This window comes from Schistocerca gregaria, chromosome 3 (genome assembly GCF_023897955.1).
Source record: "Schistocerca gregaria isolate iqSchGreg1 chromosome 3, iqSchGreg1.2, whole genome shotgun sequence".
NCBI classification, from domain to species: Eukaryota; Metazoa; Arthropoda; class Insecta; order Orthoptera; family Acrididae; genus Schistocerca; species Schistocerca gregaria.
The window spans coordinates 77,347,048-77,366,487 of record NC_064922.1 but is presented as its reverse complement, the minus strand read 5'-3'; positions in this window follow the sequence as shown (position 1 = coordinate 77,366,487).

Sequence of the window (19,440 nt, the reverse complement as noted above, 5' to 3'; positions counted from 1 at the left end):
ACACGCCTCCCCCTTCACTGTCCTGCCTGTCTCTGCGGTATACATTCCAATCTGAGTTTAGGATTTCATTACTGTTTACGTCTGGTTTCAGCCAACTTTCTGTCCCTAGTACTATATGAGCGTTGTGACCGTTTATTAATGAGATCAATTCTGGGACCTCTCTATAGACGCTCCTGCAGTTTACCATTAGCACATTAATATTGTTATTCCCTGTTGCATTTTGTCTACTCCTACCTTGCCGCGTCTCAGGAGGCGTCTTGTCGGGCCTAGGGAGGGAATCGTCTAACCTAAAGAAACCCCCATGTGCACTCCACACGTACTCCGCTACCCTTGCAGTCGCTTCCGGCGTGTAGTGCACGCCTGACCTATTCAGGGGGACCCTACATTTCTCCACCCGATAGCGGAGGTCGAGAAATTTGCACCCCAGCTCTCCGCAGAATCGTCTGAGCCTCTGGTTTAAGCCTTCCACTCGGCTACAAACCAGAGGACCGCGATCGGTTCTGGGAACGATACTACAAATAGTTAGCTCTGATTCCACCCCGCGAGCGAGGCTTTCCCCCTTAACCAATTCCGCCTGTACGAACTGAGGATGACCTCTGAACCCAGACGGCAGGAGTCATTGGTGCCGACATGAACAACAATTTGCAGTCGGGTGCACGCAGTGCTCTCTATCGCCGCCGGTAGGGCCTCCTCCACATCTCGGATGAAACCCCCCGACAAGCAGACAGAGTGAATACTGGCCTTCTTCCCCGACCTTTCCGCTATTTCCCTAAGGGGCTCCATCACCCGCCTAACGTTGGAGCTCCCAATAACTAATAAACCCCTCCCCCCGTGTGCCTGCTCGGACCTTGCTGAAGGAGCAGCCACATGTCCACTCACAGGCAGAGCGGGAGACGCCACACGGCCAGCCTCCACATTTACTCTCCGCCTCGTGCGCCGCGAACGCCGCTAAACCCGCCACTCCCCTTGGGGAGATGGTGGCCCAACCCGCGAAGATATCTCGACAGCAGGGACAGTGGATGAAGCATGTAACATCTGGGGTGTACCTTGAGACGCACCAGACTCCCCACTGCCGCTACACTCCGAGGCAGTAGCCTGAAGACGGCTGACCGCGGCCATCAACACGCTCAGCTGTTCGCGAGGAGTGGCCAGCTCCTCCTGCGTCCGTACACAGCAGTCACACATCCTATGCATCCTAGGGAATCAGTTTACTGAAGAGACTTAATCAACTTTTAACTAGACTGCTAATTCACTAAAGGCGACTGATTATTGACTAAACTGTGATTGCTAGCCACTTCTTGTAGAAAACAATGGAAATAGCTCTACCTGTCTCTGACCTGTATTGAAAACAAACACTAGCACTACTGGCACTATGGTTGACTAAAGGGACTCTCTCTCACTGTATTCAAAACAAACACGAAATCTATGGAACACTAGTAATAGCACTCGACAATTAAAGCTTCCTAAAAGCAAAAACACACCGAAGAAGAAGTGATAAGTTAGAAAAATACAATTAATACTTAAATTAAGGTAGCTCGCTGCACAGCAGACGTGAAGCAGACGGCGGTTAGGGCAACACTTACACTACTGGCACTATGGCTGACTAAAGGGACTCTCTCTGACTGTATTCAAAACAAACACGAAATCTATGGAACACTAGTAATAGCACTCGACAATTAAAGCTTCCTAAAAGCAAAAACACACGGAAGAAGAAGTGACAAGTAAGAAAAATACAGTTAATACTTAAATTAAGGTAGCTCGCTGCACAGCAGAAGTGTAGCAGACGGCTGTCTATTGAATCGTATACACTGCTATTGATTTGATGACAATATTTGTGCAACTGACTTTGATCTTTCAGCCAATATATATAGAAGAATGGGTCCAATCCGATTGCGTGAATTTCGTCCCAATGGGTTGTATGCTTTGCGATTTAGAGGTTTTCCAAAGTCTTACTCGTTGTCATACCAAATCGTTTGTCCCTTTCCTGTTCTTTAGCTTTTCTCAAGACATCAGCATTTGGTAAATTTGGAGGAATCATGTCCCCGAAAGACATATTTTTCGCTTCATCATTTCGCCAAAGAGCTGCAGGGATCCTGTAATCAACGAATTTAGCAGCTACCTGCTGTCTTCTCGTGCCACGAAGTTGTCTTCTTTTCAGGTGATTACTATCATCTGAAAAGTTTGAGGGTCTGCACTTTCGCTTCTTCAGAGTAATTCCTTCAAAGTGGCTCCTCATTCTGTACATCTTCCTTTGATCTTCAAGAAGTACTTTGAACTTTCACACACTTTCGCATATATGAAAGAAATGGCACATGGAATTTTGTGATGTTTATAAATTTTATCAGCCATCAAATCGGTCCATTTCCCTATTTGCAGTCTTGAAGGCTTTCGAAGTTTCCTCTTTTTTGGTTTTATGGAAGACCATTTTTCTGCTGACAGTAGTAAGTCAAATTACTTTGTCATGTCCTTGTTGCACGAAGAACCAAAAACATTCCACGACTCATCTTTGCTGTCGTCGTCTTTTTCTTCAATGAAACATTCCAGCCTGAAGGTGTTTCTAACAAAAGTAAGCAGATCATGACGATCTTCTTTACTTGTTGTGTAAATATGTTTTGAAGACATTTTCGAGCCGATGTCGGCCAGATGAGACGGAGTGAACTGAATGCCTCTATTATCGATTACTTTAAATTCCTCCATGCTGAGAAGACGTTTCAATTCTGGTAAATTGTAAATTTTTATGGGTATTACGGTTCATAAATATCACTTACACAACAGCTCTGACTGCACAACAGACACCGACAGCACAAGAGCTCTGACTGGACGAGCATAATGATTATTCGCATGAGAGTGAGTAGTATTGTTACGTATAGTCATTAGGGGCAGATGAAGGAGCGAAATGCAGCGCTGGCGGGCGCCATCACACGACGCGGCGCGCGGCACCCAAAAAGTGCAGCTGTTGTTGTCATTAGCTTTGATACTACCGTGAGAAGCTTTCATGCTATCTCTATTGTAACTCCTACGCTGACGTCATTTGTCGATTGTTTAAAAGACGCAGTTCCCGTGTTCATTGTTTCCAGATGCGCCACGACTTTTGCACTGTTGCTATGCTTTGTTTATGATTTTTTGGTCTTGAGACGTCTCAGGGACGTATCATAGTTTTTATTATCCTTCCATCTGGCGCATCTATTCAGATTGTTACTTGTCGAAATTTTCTGTAAATTACTTTTCAACAATTTGCGGTATTGGCGCCTTCTCGTTTTTAGCTTCCCTTTTCTGTATGATTTTCATTGTTGTGTGGTTCTGTAAATGACTTGTCAACAAGTGACAGCAGTGGGCGCCTTCACGTTATAGCTTCCTTCCTGTGTATGCCTTTCATTGTTGTATGATTCAGTATCGACGCTAATGCTCTATTGATGAGGTATGAGCCGATTGCTCGTTTTTATCCTCTGTGCCCTTTCGTATTTCATTTCAGCAATTAATTTATTTGTTTATCAACGTAGTAAGTAGTACAAAGCTAATCCATTATGTCAAATACACTTAAATTATGTTTGAACTGTTTAATCGTCAGTGTCCGCTGTCTGTTCGTCAAATATCAAATTAATACACTGCGCCTGGTTGCTTTATTTTATAGGAATTTTCTTATTTTAGGTGGTATGTACCAGATCATGTTGAAGAAGCCCAAAGCATATTGTTCGAAGAGGATAATATTATTCGAAATTTCCTTGGAGAATATGCGCAGCCAAAGCAGCCTTTGTGATGCTGTAATTGCCTCATAGATGACGATATTTCTCTATTGCAGTTTTGTATTCCATTCAGCATTTTGAGAGCGTCAAAGCTTCATTTCAGCGTGAGAGAGGGGTAAAATCAATATATGTTATTAAATTGAAAGCTTTCATCAGTCTTATTTTTAATTGTTGTTAACAAAAGTAACAGATAAAGCCTGGAAGATCTGTGTGGAATTGATGGGGATGGAACTGAAAATTTCACCTCGCAAATGAACTTAAAGAGTTCCAAATTTATTGTGGAGTGCCTTAGATTTTACAGTTGCGCTATTCGTGATAAAAGGAGACAAGTAGACAAGCTAATAGCAATTCGGGAAATATTTACTGTGTTTGTACGCAACAACCAGAAATCTTATACCCTCGGAGAAAATGTTACAGTAGACAAGAAGCTGGAAGGATTCTGTGGAAGGTGCAGTTTTCACCAATATGTACCTATCAAAACAAACAAATATGGATTTAAAATATATGATTTTGTGGATTCTTAAACATTTTACCTGTACAATTTGGAAATATACACTGTGATGCAACCAAAAGGATTTACCAACTGAGCAATAAACATTTTCATGTTGTTCTATGACTGTGTAACCTATATATCAGTCAGGTCGAAATGTGAAAGTGGACAACTGGTAAACTAGTATTGGAATGATAATAGAGCTATGATTGGAGAATTTTTCTTTTGTTGGCACAATGAAGAATAACAACCATGAGATTTCTCTATGGTTTGCTATAGATAAAAGATGGACTGCCCACAGTTCCTTTTTTGGCTTCCACAAGACTGAACTCTAGTTTCCTCCGTTCCTAAAAAGGGGAAGTGTGTGATCCTGGCATCACGTTTGCATGAAAATAATTCGATAGATGCTGACACTGTAGATAAACAGAAGCCATCCATCGTAAATTTTACAACAGCGTTAAGTGTGGCATTTTCACAGCGGATAGCTGAGTGCTTTGTATGACGCTGCAAGAAATGTGCGCCGTTGGTCCCTGGTTATATTTTTGTAATGATCAATACGGTTGGAATCTATGTACAGGTGTTTTATTGTGGCAACAGTAAGAATTGTACGAGAAGGAAAGGGTTCCTGAATCAGCTATGTTATACATTCTGCAGAACTATTGAAATTTTGTACAAAGAACTCTAGAACTATGGCATATTTATAAAGAACTTTGAAAAAAATATACATTTCTGAAAAAAAGGGTGCCAACTTCACAGTAAGTGAAAAGATTTTCTCCTTGTATTGCAAATTATCTCGCAAACTATTAGCTGCACAAAAAAATGTTATTTGGATTTTCGACAGAACTATTGGGGCTGTGTTGAGAACTGTCCTCAGAACTGTTGTACGAATTTACTTTTTGCGAAAATCGACGGAAAATCGTTTCGATACCACAATTTTTACGAGTGCTGTTTTGTTCTTCGCTAAATTCTGCAGAACTAATGAAATTTTGTACAAAGAACAATAACACTATATCAAATCTATCAAGAACTCTGAAAAAATATACATTTCTGAAAAAAAAGGATGCCAACTTCACAGTAAGTGAAAAGATTTTCTCATTAAAATTCAATTATCTCGTAAACTATTAGCTGCACAACAAAATGTTACTTTGATTTTCGAAAGAACTCTTAGAGCTCTGTTCAGAACTGTGCTCAGAGCTGTTGTACTTATTTACATTTTGCGGAAATTGACATAGAATGTTTTCGATACGAAAATTTTTTCGAGTATTGTTGTTTTCTTCGCTAAATTCTGCAGAACTATTGAAATTCACTACAAAGAACTCTAGAACTATGGTACATCTATCAAGAACGGTGACAAAAAATTTTATTTCTCGAAAACGGGCTGCTAACTTCACACGACTTTCTCGAGGAGGTAGATTGGAGGCTGATGTGAGCTTCTATTTCCGGGACCGGACCAGTGTGGCAGAAGGCGTGTGGAGGTTGCGCGGTAATCAATGTGAGCATTTATTGCGCGGACCTCGGTTAGGGTGGCAGCAAGCGCGAGAAGGTGGTGCAGTGGTTGATCTGGTGCTCTATTGTCAGAATCTGGGCCGGGGTTGCAGAAGGAGGTAAGAGGTAGAGCAGTGGGTGATGTGAGAATCTATTGTCAGAACCTGTACTACGGTAAAAGCAGGCACGAAAGGTGTAGTGTAGGCCAATTTGTTCGTCTATAGCCAGGACCTGGGCGAGGGAGGCAGCAAGTGTGGGGAAGTGGCATGTTGGCAGATGTGAGAATCTATTGTCAGGATCTGATCCAGGGTGGCAGCTGGAGTAGGGAAGTTGGGCCGTGTGGCAGCAGGTGAGAGGAGGTGGAGCAGTGGCTGATGTATATGTCTACTTCCAAGAGCCGGCCGGAGTGGCCGAGTGGTTCTAGGTGCTACATTCTGGAACCGCGCGAGCGCTACAGTCGCAGATTCGAATCCTGCCTGAGGCATGGATGTAAGTGATGTCCTTAGGTTAGTTAGGTTTAAGTAGTTCTACGTGACTGATGATCTCAGATGTTAAGTCCCTTAGTGCTCAGAGGCATTTGGACCTTTTTTTTTACTTCCAAGACCTGTAATAGTGTGCCAACATGTCTGAGGAGGTGACGCTGTATCCGATGTGTCATTACCTGGACCAGGGTGACAGCAGTCATGATTAGGTGGAGCTGTGGCTAATGTGAGCGTCTGTTGCAAGGACCTGTTTCAGGTTGGCAGAGGGCGCATGGAGTTGGTATGTTGGCCAATGTGAGCATCTATTGGCTGGAACTGGGCGAGGGAGGCAGCAGGTATGGGGAGGTGGCATGTTGGCAGATGTGAGCATCTATGGCTACGGCCTGATCCAGGGAGGCAGCTGGAGTAGGGAATTGGAGCAGTAGCTAATTTGACCTTCTATTGTCAGGACCTGGCTCAGGTTAGCAACAGGCGCTAGGTGGTGGAGTTGTGCAAAGAGATTCTTCAGGCGCGAGGAGGTTGCGTGGTAGCCAATGTGTGTGTATCGCCAGGTCCTTGGCCAGGGTGGAAACTGGCAGGAGTAGGTGGTGCGGTGGCCGATGTTAGTGTTTATTGCCAGGACCTCAGTCTGTGTGGAAGCAGGTGTGGGGAGGTGGAGCAGTTTCCAATGTCAGCATCTATTGCCATGACCTGGGCCAAAGTAGCAGAAGGCATGAAGAGATGGCACGGTCGCCGATCTGTGCTTTGGCTGATGTGAGCGTCTACTGCTAGGATCTGTCCAGAGTGGCAGCAGACGTGAGGAGGTGTAATAGTGGCTGATGTGAGTGTGTATTGCCTGGACCTTTGTTAGCGTGGCAGTGGCCAATGTGAGCATGTATCGCTAGGACTTGTGCAGGATTGTGAGGACCTGGGCTAGGGTGGCAGGAGGCATAAGGATATTGCGTGGGTACCAATGTGAGTGTCTATCGGCAGGGTGGCAGCAGGTGTAGGGAGGTGCAGTGTTGGCCAATGTCAGCATCTATTTCCAGGAGCTGGCCGAGGGTAGCAGAAGGTGCAAGGAGGTGGAGCGGTGGCTGATGTGAGCATCTATTGCTAGGATCTGTGTTCTAGGTTGACCGTAGTGGGTCACGAGGTCTGGGTTGTAAGGCATGGCTGGGTAGATGAATGGGCTGTTTTTAGCAATGTTTCTCTTTATTGTTGTTTCTACCAATATATATTGCGGTGGCTCAGCCCCCCGCTCATATCGTGGTGGAGACGTGATGACGCACGCAGTCCGGAAACGTAACGCAGGGCTCAGTCAACGTCTGCGCAGGCGGTAGGAGGTTAGTGGCACGAGGCTCAGCCCAGCTCGCCTACTGCAGACGTTGAGGCTCGTGTCGACGTCGGGAGTCACCGGTGCATCAGAGGGCAACGCCCACCGCTTGCCGGTCCTTGAAGGCAGCGTTACTGATGACGACGACGTGACAGCGACAGGACGCTCATTCTGTCGACCGGCTGCTGACGCCCAGCTCTGATTCCCTTAAATAACTCAGGCCGTTGCTGAATCCGCCAGTTACGCGGTGTCGTGTCTATTAGAAGGTTCTCGACGATTTGGCTTACGCACCTGCGCCACACGCGGCCCGGGCCTTTATAACGCTGCTAATGCTGCGTTCTGATGGCTGTCACGCACGCGGACTGACACACATGAAATCACAATTTCGCACTATATATCCCAAAAATAACCTATTGACCTCTACAATTCCTCCCTCGTACGAAAAGAATTCGTCCGCAAACTGAACCAAAAATTCGAAACAAGTACAGTTCACTTCACAATCACCACAAAAATTCGCCCGCAAATTGAACCAAAAATTCGAAACAACTACAGTTCACTTCACAATCATCACAAAATGAGATTGATTCGCTATTTACACTGTGTTCATTCACTTCTATCCTCAGTCTAATCTTTGTCCGTAAACACTACTCAGTGTTTTGCTGCAGTGCCCCACAACTGTTCAGTGATTTTGTCTGGACCCTTAGGTGAAAGATTGGAAGGGGCGGGATTTGGGCTACCTTCCTCTTGAGGCGATAGTACACAAATCCTACGACAAAGATAAAAATACAGGTGGCGGTGGTTGATGATCCAATGACTACTAGGCGTTGCTGACGCTCATTAATGTACTCATGCATACATTGAAAAAGATGTTCCATAGCTATACGTCCATCCGGTCCAAAGAGGAGAGAACAGTCGGGTCTGATGTGCCATTCAAAGGAGTGAGATTTTCTTTCGTGACGATTTGCGCTGGTTGGTGGGGTACATGGATCAATGTGCGTGTTATGTTCAAGATTGCAGCTCCAGTAATCACGGCTGGTAAACGGAAAGTGGGCCCTGAATGTCACACTGTCTGCCGATAATTAACAGTCCCTGCCCCTGCAATTTACGAAAATAACGACTGTGTTTTCCATTACTGAAAATACCCAATGTGGGCCCACTTGCTGAAAGAACTGCAACCGGCCTGCTATAATTTCCTTAGGGCACTTCGCGACTGTTTCTTGAGGCCGAATAGAGAATACTCACAACATTTGGGAACAGTTTGTAACAATTTCGCGGCTCAGATTGTAACTGGACTTGTTCGACAGCGCATCAAGTCTTGTTCAGTGAGGAGCGCATGAGCTTATCTGTTATGTGCCACTAATAGTATTTTCCATTCGGTTAATTGTACGAATTTCTGCAAAATCTCCCACTTCACTGGATACATATGCAAGGCGTAACATTCAAATTTACAATTCTTACATGTTAATGGTATTATGATACGAATTCTCAGCAGTGTACCCGTCCTCGTACTGGTAACAGTGGCCATTTTGTAGTACAGAGATAAGTGTTCGTCAGTTAATGTCGTCAGTAGCTCCAGGGATGCGGGCAGTTCCAATTGAACTTTCCGTAATCCTTCCCGAAGTTGTTCCGAAGCTTGTTCCAGAATTAGGTGTCCACGCATTGCGTGCAACAACGCCTCCTGTAGCTCTGTGGCTTCTATGCGTGCTTCCGTAATACTATCAGCATGAAAACGGAGCACCTTAGCTATTATCTGCTGTGAATCGATGTTATCCAACCAGTACTTGATTATAGCCAAGTCGTGATTGGTTGTTTCGGCTGTTGCCTTAATGTGGGACATAAAGGTCGCGCCCAAAGATCGCAATTGGCACGTATTATTAACTACACATTTCTCCAAACTCTCTACTTGCGTTGTGTGAAGATCTAGCATTCCCTGGTTGCTATTCACATTATCTTGTATCTGCCGTAGCGGTTAATTAATACTTCTAGTATCTTCCGCGTCAGCGATCCTAAATACAGTTTTTAGGATACGGCCACCTGCGTCTAACCGTCCTCTTTTCCTACGTACATGAGGGATTAACCATGCATTTTGCCGCAACTGAGATTGTAAGAGTGCAAAAGCTAATCGTAGGAGCTGATATTCCCCCTATGTGTTATTAAACCTTGACTGATTAGCCACCATGGAGTGAACTTCTTTAAATGTATTCGTCTTCAACCGGCCAAATATTACAGTCCACCCTTAAGGTCCATTGATGTCCGGACATAATTACGTCCGCCTGTCGCGTGAACAAAACACCACTTGATATAGGCAGTCTATTCAAGGCTTCAGCTAAGTTACAACAGCAAAACAGAATAACTTTGTCTTGCCTCATCAGCGCAACCCACGACGCTGGAACTACTGTTCTTACAGAACGTCATGTCTCCTGAGAAACAAGAGAAAAACAAGATCTTAGTTTTTACGTGTGGCCTAAGAGCATAATAGCAGTAAATCATAATAATACAGATAACATTTGTAGTAATACAGACTCTACACAAGAATGTAAGTAAACATACACCGCAGTGTTACAGGAATTATGACATAAGCAAATATATAAAAGTTCAGAATAGCTTTCGAAAATAATGTCTAACTATCTTTAAAAAGTAAATAACATATTATTAATGCAAATTATATTTGAGGATAACACTATTCCTCCACATAGTGGATGTACTTACTATTAGACAAATTCCACAACACAAATCTTGTTAGCTAAATACATAAAGACAGGAAAAACAGAAACACACGAGGGTACCCAAACGTATAGCGGAATAACACAAAAGGAAAGGACAGGATTAGTTTTCTGTGCATTATTTTCTACTGCAGTCCAAACCAAAACTTCATTCCATAGATCTTTCCATTTATTTCAACATTTGTTCACACACAAAAAAGTCCTATTAAAGCACGATTTTGGTATTTATATGTTCACATATTTCTTAGCTCATAATTTATTTTCCATTCTCTTACCTCATCAAGACTTCCAAGAAAATCCTACCTAACATCAACCATTGATCCAACTCCTCTCGCATTCTGCTACCTTGACCCAGGTCCTGGCATTAGACACTCAAATTGGCCACCACTTCACCTCGCCCCACCTGCTGTCACCCTGGCCCAAGTCCTGTACCTTTGCAGCTATATTCTCATCTTATAAAATTGTAATTGACACCAGTTCATCAAATTAAGTAACTTCTAAGCATTCATGTAAGTGCACACATTTCTGTTGGTCATAGTACATGTACAATATGTGAGTAGTTGGGACTTAGTGTTTGCACGTGTGTTACTAATTCAGCCAGGTGTTGAATTCCAAAAACTTTGTCAGTGCATACGTAGTGGTTCACTGACTTGCTATATTCTCCGCATGATTCTCCGATTGTGATTGTTCATCTGCCAGCAGCAACAGGTGGCAGCTGGCCGTCTCTACAAGGACTGCAGTGGGACTGCACTTTTGATGGCTCACCAATACCATACTTTCTACCAGGACTACAAGGCGTCTCTGTGATGACCTACCATCCGATATTCCTAGAAAATTAGAATGACTCTGTTGTGTGTTTGTTCTGTTGTGGCCCATTACCTCTATGAATGTCAAGAGTCAGCACTGTCTTTCCATTGGAAGGACAACACTACTTCTTCAAGACTGCATTGAAATCCACTACTTCCGTGTGCAGTTTCTTTTACTGCTTAGACTTTGAGAAAAAAAAAAGAAAACTGTAATTGCTGTTGTGATGAATGATCAGGAATGTGAACAAAACGTAGCGTTGCGCAGTTGGAGGTGCGTCACGAACAGTGGTGGTCGTGGGGAGACAGGTGGCAGAATTTTAAGAGCGGTCGAACTGGACGTGGGTATGCCAGAACAGTAAATTTGTAATACTGGATATCATGAACTGACATACATATTACGACTTCTGAACATTATTAAGGTAAATACTGTGGTGTCACCGCCAGACACCACACTTGCTACGCCGCGGTCCCTTAGTATACTTCGCACCCGCGTGTCGCCACTATCAGTGATTGCAGACCGAGTGCCGCCACACGGCAGGTTTAGTCTAGAGAGACTCCCTAGCACTCGCCCCATTTGTACAGCCGACTTTGGTAGCGATCGTTCACTGTCGACATACGCTCTCATTTTCAGAGACGACAGTTTAGCATAGCCTTCAGCTACGTCGTTTGCTACGACCTAGCAAGGCGCTATATTTAGTTACCATGAATGTATCTGAACAGATAATATTGTGAATCATGTACAGTCAAGGGCGACATTCATGATTAATGGATTAAAGTTAAGCATCAAACTATTTATGACCATTTTCTCAATTCTAACTACTTGTCATGTTCCAGACCTCACTTCAGTATAGTTCTTCCCTCCTCACGCCAGCCTGCATGAGCTAAAACGCGTGAATTTCGGCCTCCACTAGTAACACGGTGTTGGCTCTTCTGCCAACAATACAAATACATTGATTGCTCTCTATCAAAACCTGTCATTTGCGGACTATTCCTATCAGTAGTTAGTGCCTTCAGTAGCTAGACTTTTATTTAGCTGGCAGTAGTGGCGCTAGCTACATTGCAGTAGTTCGAGTAACGAATGGTTTTGTGAGGTAAGTGATTCATGAAAGATGTAGGCTATCGTTAGTCAGGGCCATTCTTGTGTAGGGAATTTTGAAAGAAAGATTGCTTTCGGCTAAAAATATTCTGTGCCAGTTTAGTGTTGATCAGAGTAAGTAAAGAGAATAATGACTGAGTACATTCAGTTTTGCTCAGCTGTTTGAAAATCAAATAACGTAGAGGTTTATGAGCACAGTACTGCATTAATTTCTCAAAGGGTATATTTCAAGTTATGTGGAAGTGGTACAGTGGCCGATGTGAGCATCTATCGCCATGACCTGGGCCAGGGTAGCAGAAGGGTCGTGGAGGTGGAGTGGTGGATAATGTGATCATCTATTGCCGTGATCTGGTCCAGTGTGGCTGCAGGAGCGAGGAGGTGTGCCGGTGGCTGATATGAGTATCTATAGCCTGGTCGTGTGTTAGGGTTGCAGCCGGCACTAGTAGGTGGAGCAAAATCTAATGTTAGCTTCAATTGTGAGGACCTGTGCAGAAGGGCAGCAGTTTGGTGGAGATGTCACAGTGTCTGATGTGAGAATCTATTGCCAGGACCTGGGCCAGGATGCCATGACGCGCTATGAGGTGGAGCAGTGGCCAATGTGAGAGTCTATTGCCAGGACCTGGTCAAGGGTAGCAAAAGGCGCGATGTCCTGGAGCTGTGGTTGATGTGAGAGTCTATTGCCAGGACCTGGGCCAGGGTGAAAGCAAGCATGATGATGTGGCGCGGTGGCCGATGTTAGCGTCTGTTGTGATGATGTGGCAGGGTTGCAAGAGCTGCGTGGAGGTGGCACAGTGGATGATGTTTCCGTCTATTCCCAGGGTACGGAACAGGGTGGCAGCAGGCAAGAATAGGTAGAGTGGAATGCGATGTAAGCGTCTGTTGCCAGGACCTGGGCCAGTGCTGCAGTAGTGGCGATGCTGTGGTGCGTTGCCTGATGTGAGTATTTGTGGAGAGAACCTGGGCCAGGGTGGCAGCAGGTGTGGGGAATTTGCGTGATGGGAGATGTGAGTGACCATTGTACCTTGTCAGGGGGCCAGCAGGTGGGGGGAGGTGTAGCAGTGGCCAATGTGATAGTCTATAGCCAGTACCTGGTCCAGGGTAGCAGTAGGCATGAGGAGGTGTAGCAGTGGCTGATGAGAATATCTATTGCCAGGACTTGGGCCAGAGTGGCAGTAGGCGCGAGGAGGTTGCATGGTGGGTGGTTAGTGTTTATTGCTAGGACCTGGGCCTGGGTGAAAGCAGGTGTGTGGAGGTGGAGCGGTTGCTTATGTGAGCGTTAAATGCTAGTCCTTCGGCCTGGGGTGGAAGCAGTTGTGGGGATGTGGCATCGTGCCAGATGTGTGCATCAATTGTCATGGCCTGGGCCTGGGTGGCAACAGATGTGGTGAAATGGAGTGCTGGACAAAGTGAGCGTCTATTGCCAAGACCTGGGCCAGGGTAGCAGAAGGCTTGTGGAGGTGGAGCGGTGGCTAATGTGAGAGTCTATTGCCAGAACCTGTGGCACGGTGGCAGAAGGTGCAACAAGATAGCGCAGTGGCTGATGTGAGAGTCTATTGCCAGTATTCGGGGCCAGGTTGGCTGCAGGCACTCCGAGGTGGAGTGGTGACTGATGTGAGCATCTACAGCCACTGTCAGGGCGAGGGTGGCAGCATTCTTGAGGAGGTAGACTGGAGGCCGATCTCTGCATCTGTTGCCAGGACCTGGTCAGTGTGGGAGCAGGGCAACGTGGTGGAGCAATGGCTGATGTGAATGTTTATTGTGAGGACCTGGGCAAGGGTGGCAGCAGGCGCAGGGGGGTTGCATGGTTGCCGATGTTATCGTCTATCACCCCGTCCTTGGTCAGTGTGGCAGAAGGTGGGAGGAGGGGGCGCAGTGGCCGATGTGACTGTTTACTGCCACAAATTGGGGCCTAGGTGGAATCGGTTGGGGGGAGATGGTGTGATGGCAGATGTGAGCATCAATTACTCAGCCAGGGTAGCAGCTGGTGTAGGGAGGTAATCCAGTAGCCAATTTAAGCCTCTATTGCCACGACCTGGTAAAGGATATCAACAGAAGCAAGGCGGTGGAGTGATGGCTGATGTGAGTGTCTATTACCAGGACCTGGACCAAGGCGATAACAAGCTCAAAGAGTTGGTGCAGTGGCCGATGTGAGAGTCTGTTGCTAAGACCTGTGCACAGTGGCAGCAGTTGTGTGGAAGTAGAGCTTTGGCCAACGTCAGCGTCTATTTTCAGGACCTAGCCAGGGTAGTAGAAGGCCTGTGGAGGTGTCACAGTGGACGGTCTGAGGGTTTATTGCCGGGACTCAGGGCCACGTTGGCAGCAGGTTTGGGGAGGTTGTGGGATGGCAGATGTGTGCAACCTTTGCCTGAGCCTGGGGCAGGGTGGCTGTAGCTGTTGGGAGGTGGACTGGTGGCTGATGTGGACGTCTATAGCTAGGACCTGGGCTAGGGTGGCAGCAGGTGCAAGGAGGTTGCGTGGTTGCCTATGTGTGTGTGTGTATCGCCATGACCTTGGCCAGGGTGGAAGAAGCAGGAATGGGTGGCGCTGTGCCCGGTGTTAGTGTTTATTGCCAGGACCTGGGTCTGTGTGGAGGCAGGTTTTGGGAGGTGGTGTGGTGGCAGGCATCACCATCAATTGCCAGGGCCTGGGACAGTGTGACAGACGGTGTGGCGAGGTGGTGGCCAATGTGAGCGTCTATTGCCAGGACTTGGGCCAAGGTGGCAGCAGGTGTGGGGAGATGGAGTGGTGGCAAATGTGAAAGTCTATTGTCACGACCCAGGCCAGGGTAGCAGAAAATGCGGGGAGGTGGACAATGGTTGATGTGACTGTTTATTGCCAGGTGTAGGTAGGATTTTCTTGGAAATAATGATGAGGTAAGATAGTGGAAAATAAATTATAAGGTAAGAAATATGTGAACATATAAATACAGAAAGTATGCTTTAATAGATTTTTTGTGTGTGAACAAATGTTGAAATGTCATAATTCCTTTAAAACTGATGTGTATGTTTATTTCTATTCCTTTGTAATGCCTGTATTACTACAAATGTTATTTGTATTATTATGTTTTCAATTATGTTTTCTGTACCTTTGTATTTGTATTCTCATGTTATAAAATTCTAATTGACTCTAGTTTATGAAACTAAGTAACCCGTAGGCTTCATTTCAGTGCACACATTTCTGTTGGTCAGAGTATATATGCTTAGTATGTGAGAAGTTGGGAATGTTAATGTGTTAATAACTCAGCAAGGGACTGTTCAACAGCATTTCTGGTTCTATGGACAGTTCCAAAAACTTTGTGAGTGCATAAGTAATGGTTTTTGGACTTGCTATACACTCCACAAGACCATTCGATGGTGATTTTGCACCTGCACAGCCTCAACAGATGGTTGTTGGTGGTCTCTACAAGGACTGCAGTGGGTCTGCACTTTTGATGGCCCACCAATACCATCTCTCTACCAGTACTACATTGGGTCTTCTCTGAGATGACCTACCTACCAATATTTCTTCTACCATCCTGCCAGGACCTGGCAATTAACGCTAACATTGGCCCCCGCTCCACCTCCCCACTCCTGCTGTCACTCGTGACCGTGCCCTGCAAGTTTACACTCACTTTGGCCATCGTGACACCTTCACAAAACTGCTACCACCGTGCAGAAGTCCTCGCAATAGATGCTCACATTTGCCACCGCTCCACATACTAGTAAAGGCTGCCACCCTAACCCAGGTCCTGGCAATAGATACCAAGGTAATAGATGCTCACACTGGCCAACATATGACCTCCTTGCACATGCTGCCTCCCTGGCCCAGTCCATGGAAATTGACACTCACATCTGCCACCACACCACTACCGAACACCTGATTCCACGCTTGCCCAGTTCTTGGCAGTAAACACCCACATCACACACCGCGCCACCTCTTCCTGCCATCCTGGCCAAGGACATGGTGATAGATGTTCACATTGGCAACCACACAACCTCCTCACGCCTGCTGCCACCCTGGGCCAGGTCCTTGCAATATTCACTTACATGAGCCACTCCACCTCATCTTGCCTACTGTTGCCGTGGCCCAGGTTCTCATAATAGGCGCTCACATTGACTAATGCGCAACCTCCCCACACTGGCTGCCAACCAGGACCAGGTCCATTGCTTTAGAAACTCACATCAGCCCCTGTGCCACCTCCTACTTCCTGATGCCACACTGGTCAAGAACCTGGCGAGAGGCACACTTATCGGTAACCATGCAACCACCCCTAAACTGCTGCCCCCTTTTCCCAGGTACTCACATCAGCCAACAATCCACCTCCTTTCACTTTCTGCTACCCTGTCCCAGGTCCTGGCAACAGACGCTCACATTGGCCACCGCTCCACCAGATCCTTGGAAGAGGAGCAAACATCGCCTACAGTGCCACCCCTCACACTGGCTGCCTTCCTGACGCAGGTCAAGTCAACAGAAACTCACATCGGCCTCTGTGCCACCTCCTTGCTCCTGTTGCCTCCCTGACCCAGTTCCTGGCAACAGACACTCACATCAGCCACCACTCCATCTAATCATGACTGCTGCCACCCTGGTCCAGGTAATGGCAAGAGTCGGTCACATCGAGCACAGTGCCACTGCCTCACACATGCTTTAGTCCTAGCTTAGGTCTTGGCAGTAGAAACTTATATCAGCCACCACTCCACCTCCTCTCAACTGCTGCCACTCTGCTGCATGTCATGGCAATAGACGCTCAAATTGGCCTGCACTCCAATTCTTCGTGCCTACTTGCACCATGGCCCAGGTCCTGCAGTAGATGCTCACTTCAACGACCACTCTTTCTCTTTCAGCCTGCTTCCATCTTGGCCAGGTTCTGGCAATTGACGATCAGATCAACCACTGTGCGTCCTCCTCACGCCTGCTGCCACCTTGGCCCAAGTACCTGGCAGTAAATGCCCTAGCCCAGGTCTTGGCAGTAGAAACTTATATCAGCCACCACTCTACCTCCTCTCAACTGCTGCCACTCTGCTGCATGTCATCGCAATAGACGCTCAAATTGACCTCCACTCCAATTCTTCGTGCCTACTTGCACCATGGCCCAGGTCCTGCAGTAGATGCTCACTTCAACGACCACTCCTTCTCTTTCAGCCTGCTTCCATCTTGGCCAGGTTCTGGCAATTGACGATCATATCAACCACTGTGCGTCCTCCTCACGCCTGCTGCCACCTTGGCCCAAGTACCTGGCAGTAAATGCCCTAGCCCAGGTCTTGGCAGTAGAAACTTATATCAGCCACCACTCTACCTCCTCTCAACTGCTGCCACTCTGCTGCATGTCATCGCAATAGACGCTCAAATTGGCCTTCACTCCAATTCTTCGTGCCTACTTGCACCATGGCCCAGGTCCTGCAATAGATGCTCACTTCAACGACACTCCTTCTCTTTCAGCCTGCTTCCATCTTGGCCAGGTTCTGGCAATTGACGATCACATCAACCACGGTGCGTCCTCCTCACGCCTCCTGCCACCCTGGCCCAGATCCTGGAAATAAACACTCACATCAGCCACTGCTCCACCTCGTTGCCCCTGTTGCCACACTGGCCCAGGCCCTGGCGATAGACGCTATCATCGGCCTCCAATCTACTGCCTCAAGAATGGTGCCACCCACGTCCTGATTCTTGCTGTATTTATTATTTATTAATTTAACCTGATCAGATTAGGGCCATCAGGCCATCTCTTACATCAGACTAGTGTTCCACACATTCAGCATTTCACACATTAGAGTTACATCATGACGTTTAAATAAGAAAATTAGATTACTCTGGTGACAATATGAATAAAGAGTAATGACTAAGACGTAATAAAGTAAATGCTGGCAGTATTTTTACAACCGGTGCTATACATACAAATTATGGTAAAGGCAATAATAATAACAGTAAAAAAATCAAATAATATTGATAAACATGAGAAAAATTATAAATAGTAATGAAGATTTATGCAGACGCACATTAATATCTTGGTGTGTAAAGTAGATATTTCTTGCGAGTTCTGGGGAAGGGAGATTTAAGGAGGGGGAAAGAGGGTAGTAATGAGCTGAAGTGCATTCATGTACAGAGGAACGCATTGCTGTTGCTAAAATAGATACGTCATTAACTGTTGATTTTTTTTGGAGCCGGAAATGTTTTTATGTACTCTAACATAACAAGGGAGATTATTCCAGAGTCGGGTTCCCGCTACTGTAAAGGACTTGAAGAAGGTGACTGAGCGATGCAGTGGAACAGTAAGGGTTTTATTATGATGGGAACGTGCGTTTCTGTCATGTTGTTCCTACATAAGCGTTAAGGATGGGGAGGGATATGAGGGACAGTGTACAGTTATAAGGCAGTAGATGAGACAGAGTGTATGGAAGTCTCTGCGTTCGTCTGCTTGCAGCCAGGACAAATTTGCATATGATGGTGAAATGTGATAAAAAAAGTCGAACGTCACAAATATATCGGACGCAGATATTCATAATTAATTTCAGACGTCGTGAATTTTCCTGAGAGAGGCCTTGTAGCATAATATCGCTGTAATCAATGATTGGGAGTATAAGCGTTTGAACTAATTTTTTTTCAGATGTAAAGGGAAGAGTTTTTTTATGTTTTTGTAGGACATGAAGGGAGTTTGATGCTTTTTTGCACACTGCAGTTACGTGGTCTGTCCAATTTAGATTTTCATCTATTATTACTCACAAACTCATTGCTGAGGTAGAGAAGTTAATATTTGTTCCATTTAGGATAAGAGATGGTACGGATTCCCGATGTTTAGGGCTAATGAGCGTAGAGTGACCAATAAGTACCGCTTGTGTTTTAGCTGGGTTTAGCTTTAGTCCTATGTCCTGTGCCCATTTTAATAGTGCATCGAGGTCAGTATTGAAATTTTCAATAGCTTTCTTAAGATTGCTTGGTTTCTCACTTAGATACAACTGAAGATCACCAGAATAAATATGATATTTGCAATAGGTCAGAACCGATGACACATCATTGCATACAGAGAGAAGAGTATAGAACCTAATACTGAGCCCTGGGAACGCCTGACATTACCTGCCGCCATTGTGATTTTATGTTCCTGGACATGACGTGTTGCTGACGAGACGTCATGTATGAGCGAAACCATTGCACTGCACTTGGTGAGAAATTTAGACCGCTAAGTTTGGCTAGTAAGATGTCGAAGTCGACAGTATCAAATGCTTTCCTGAATCTAAGAAGCAAGTGATAATCGCTTCTTGTGTGTCCATGGCAAGTTTCAGGTCATGTGTCACCTTTATCAGTGTGGATGTTGTGCTTCGATGTTTAC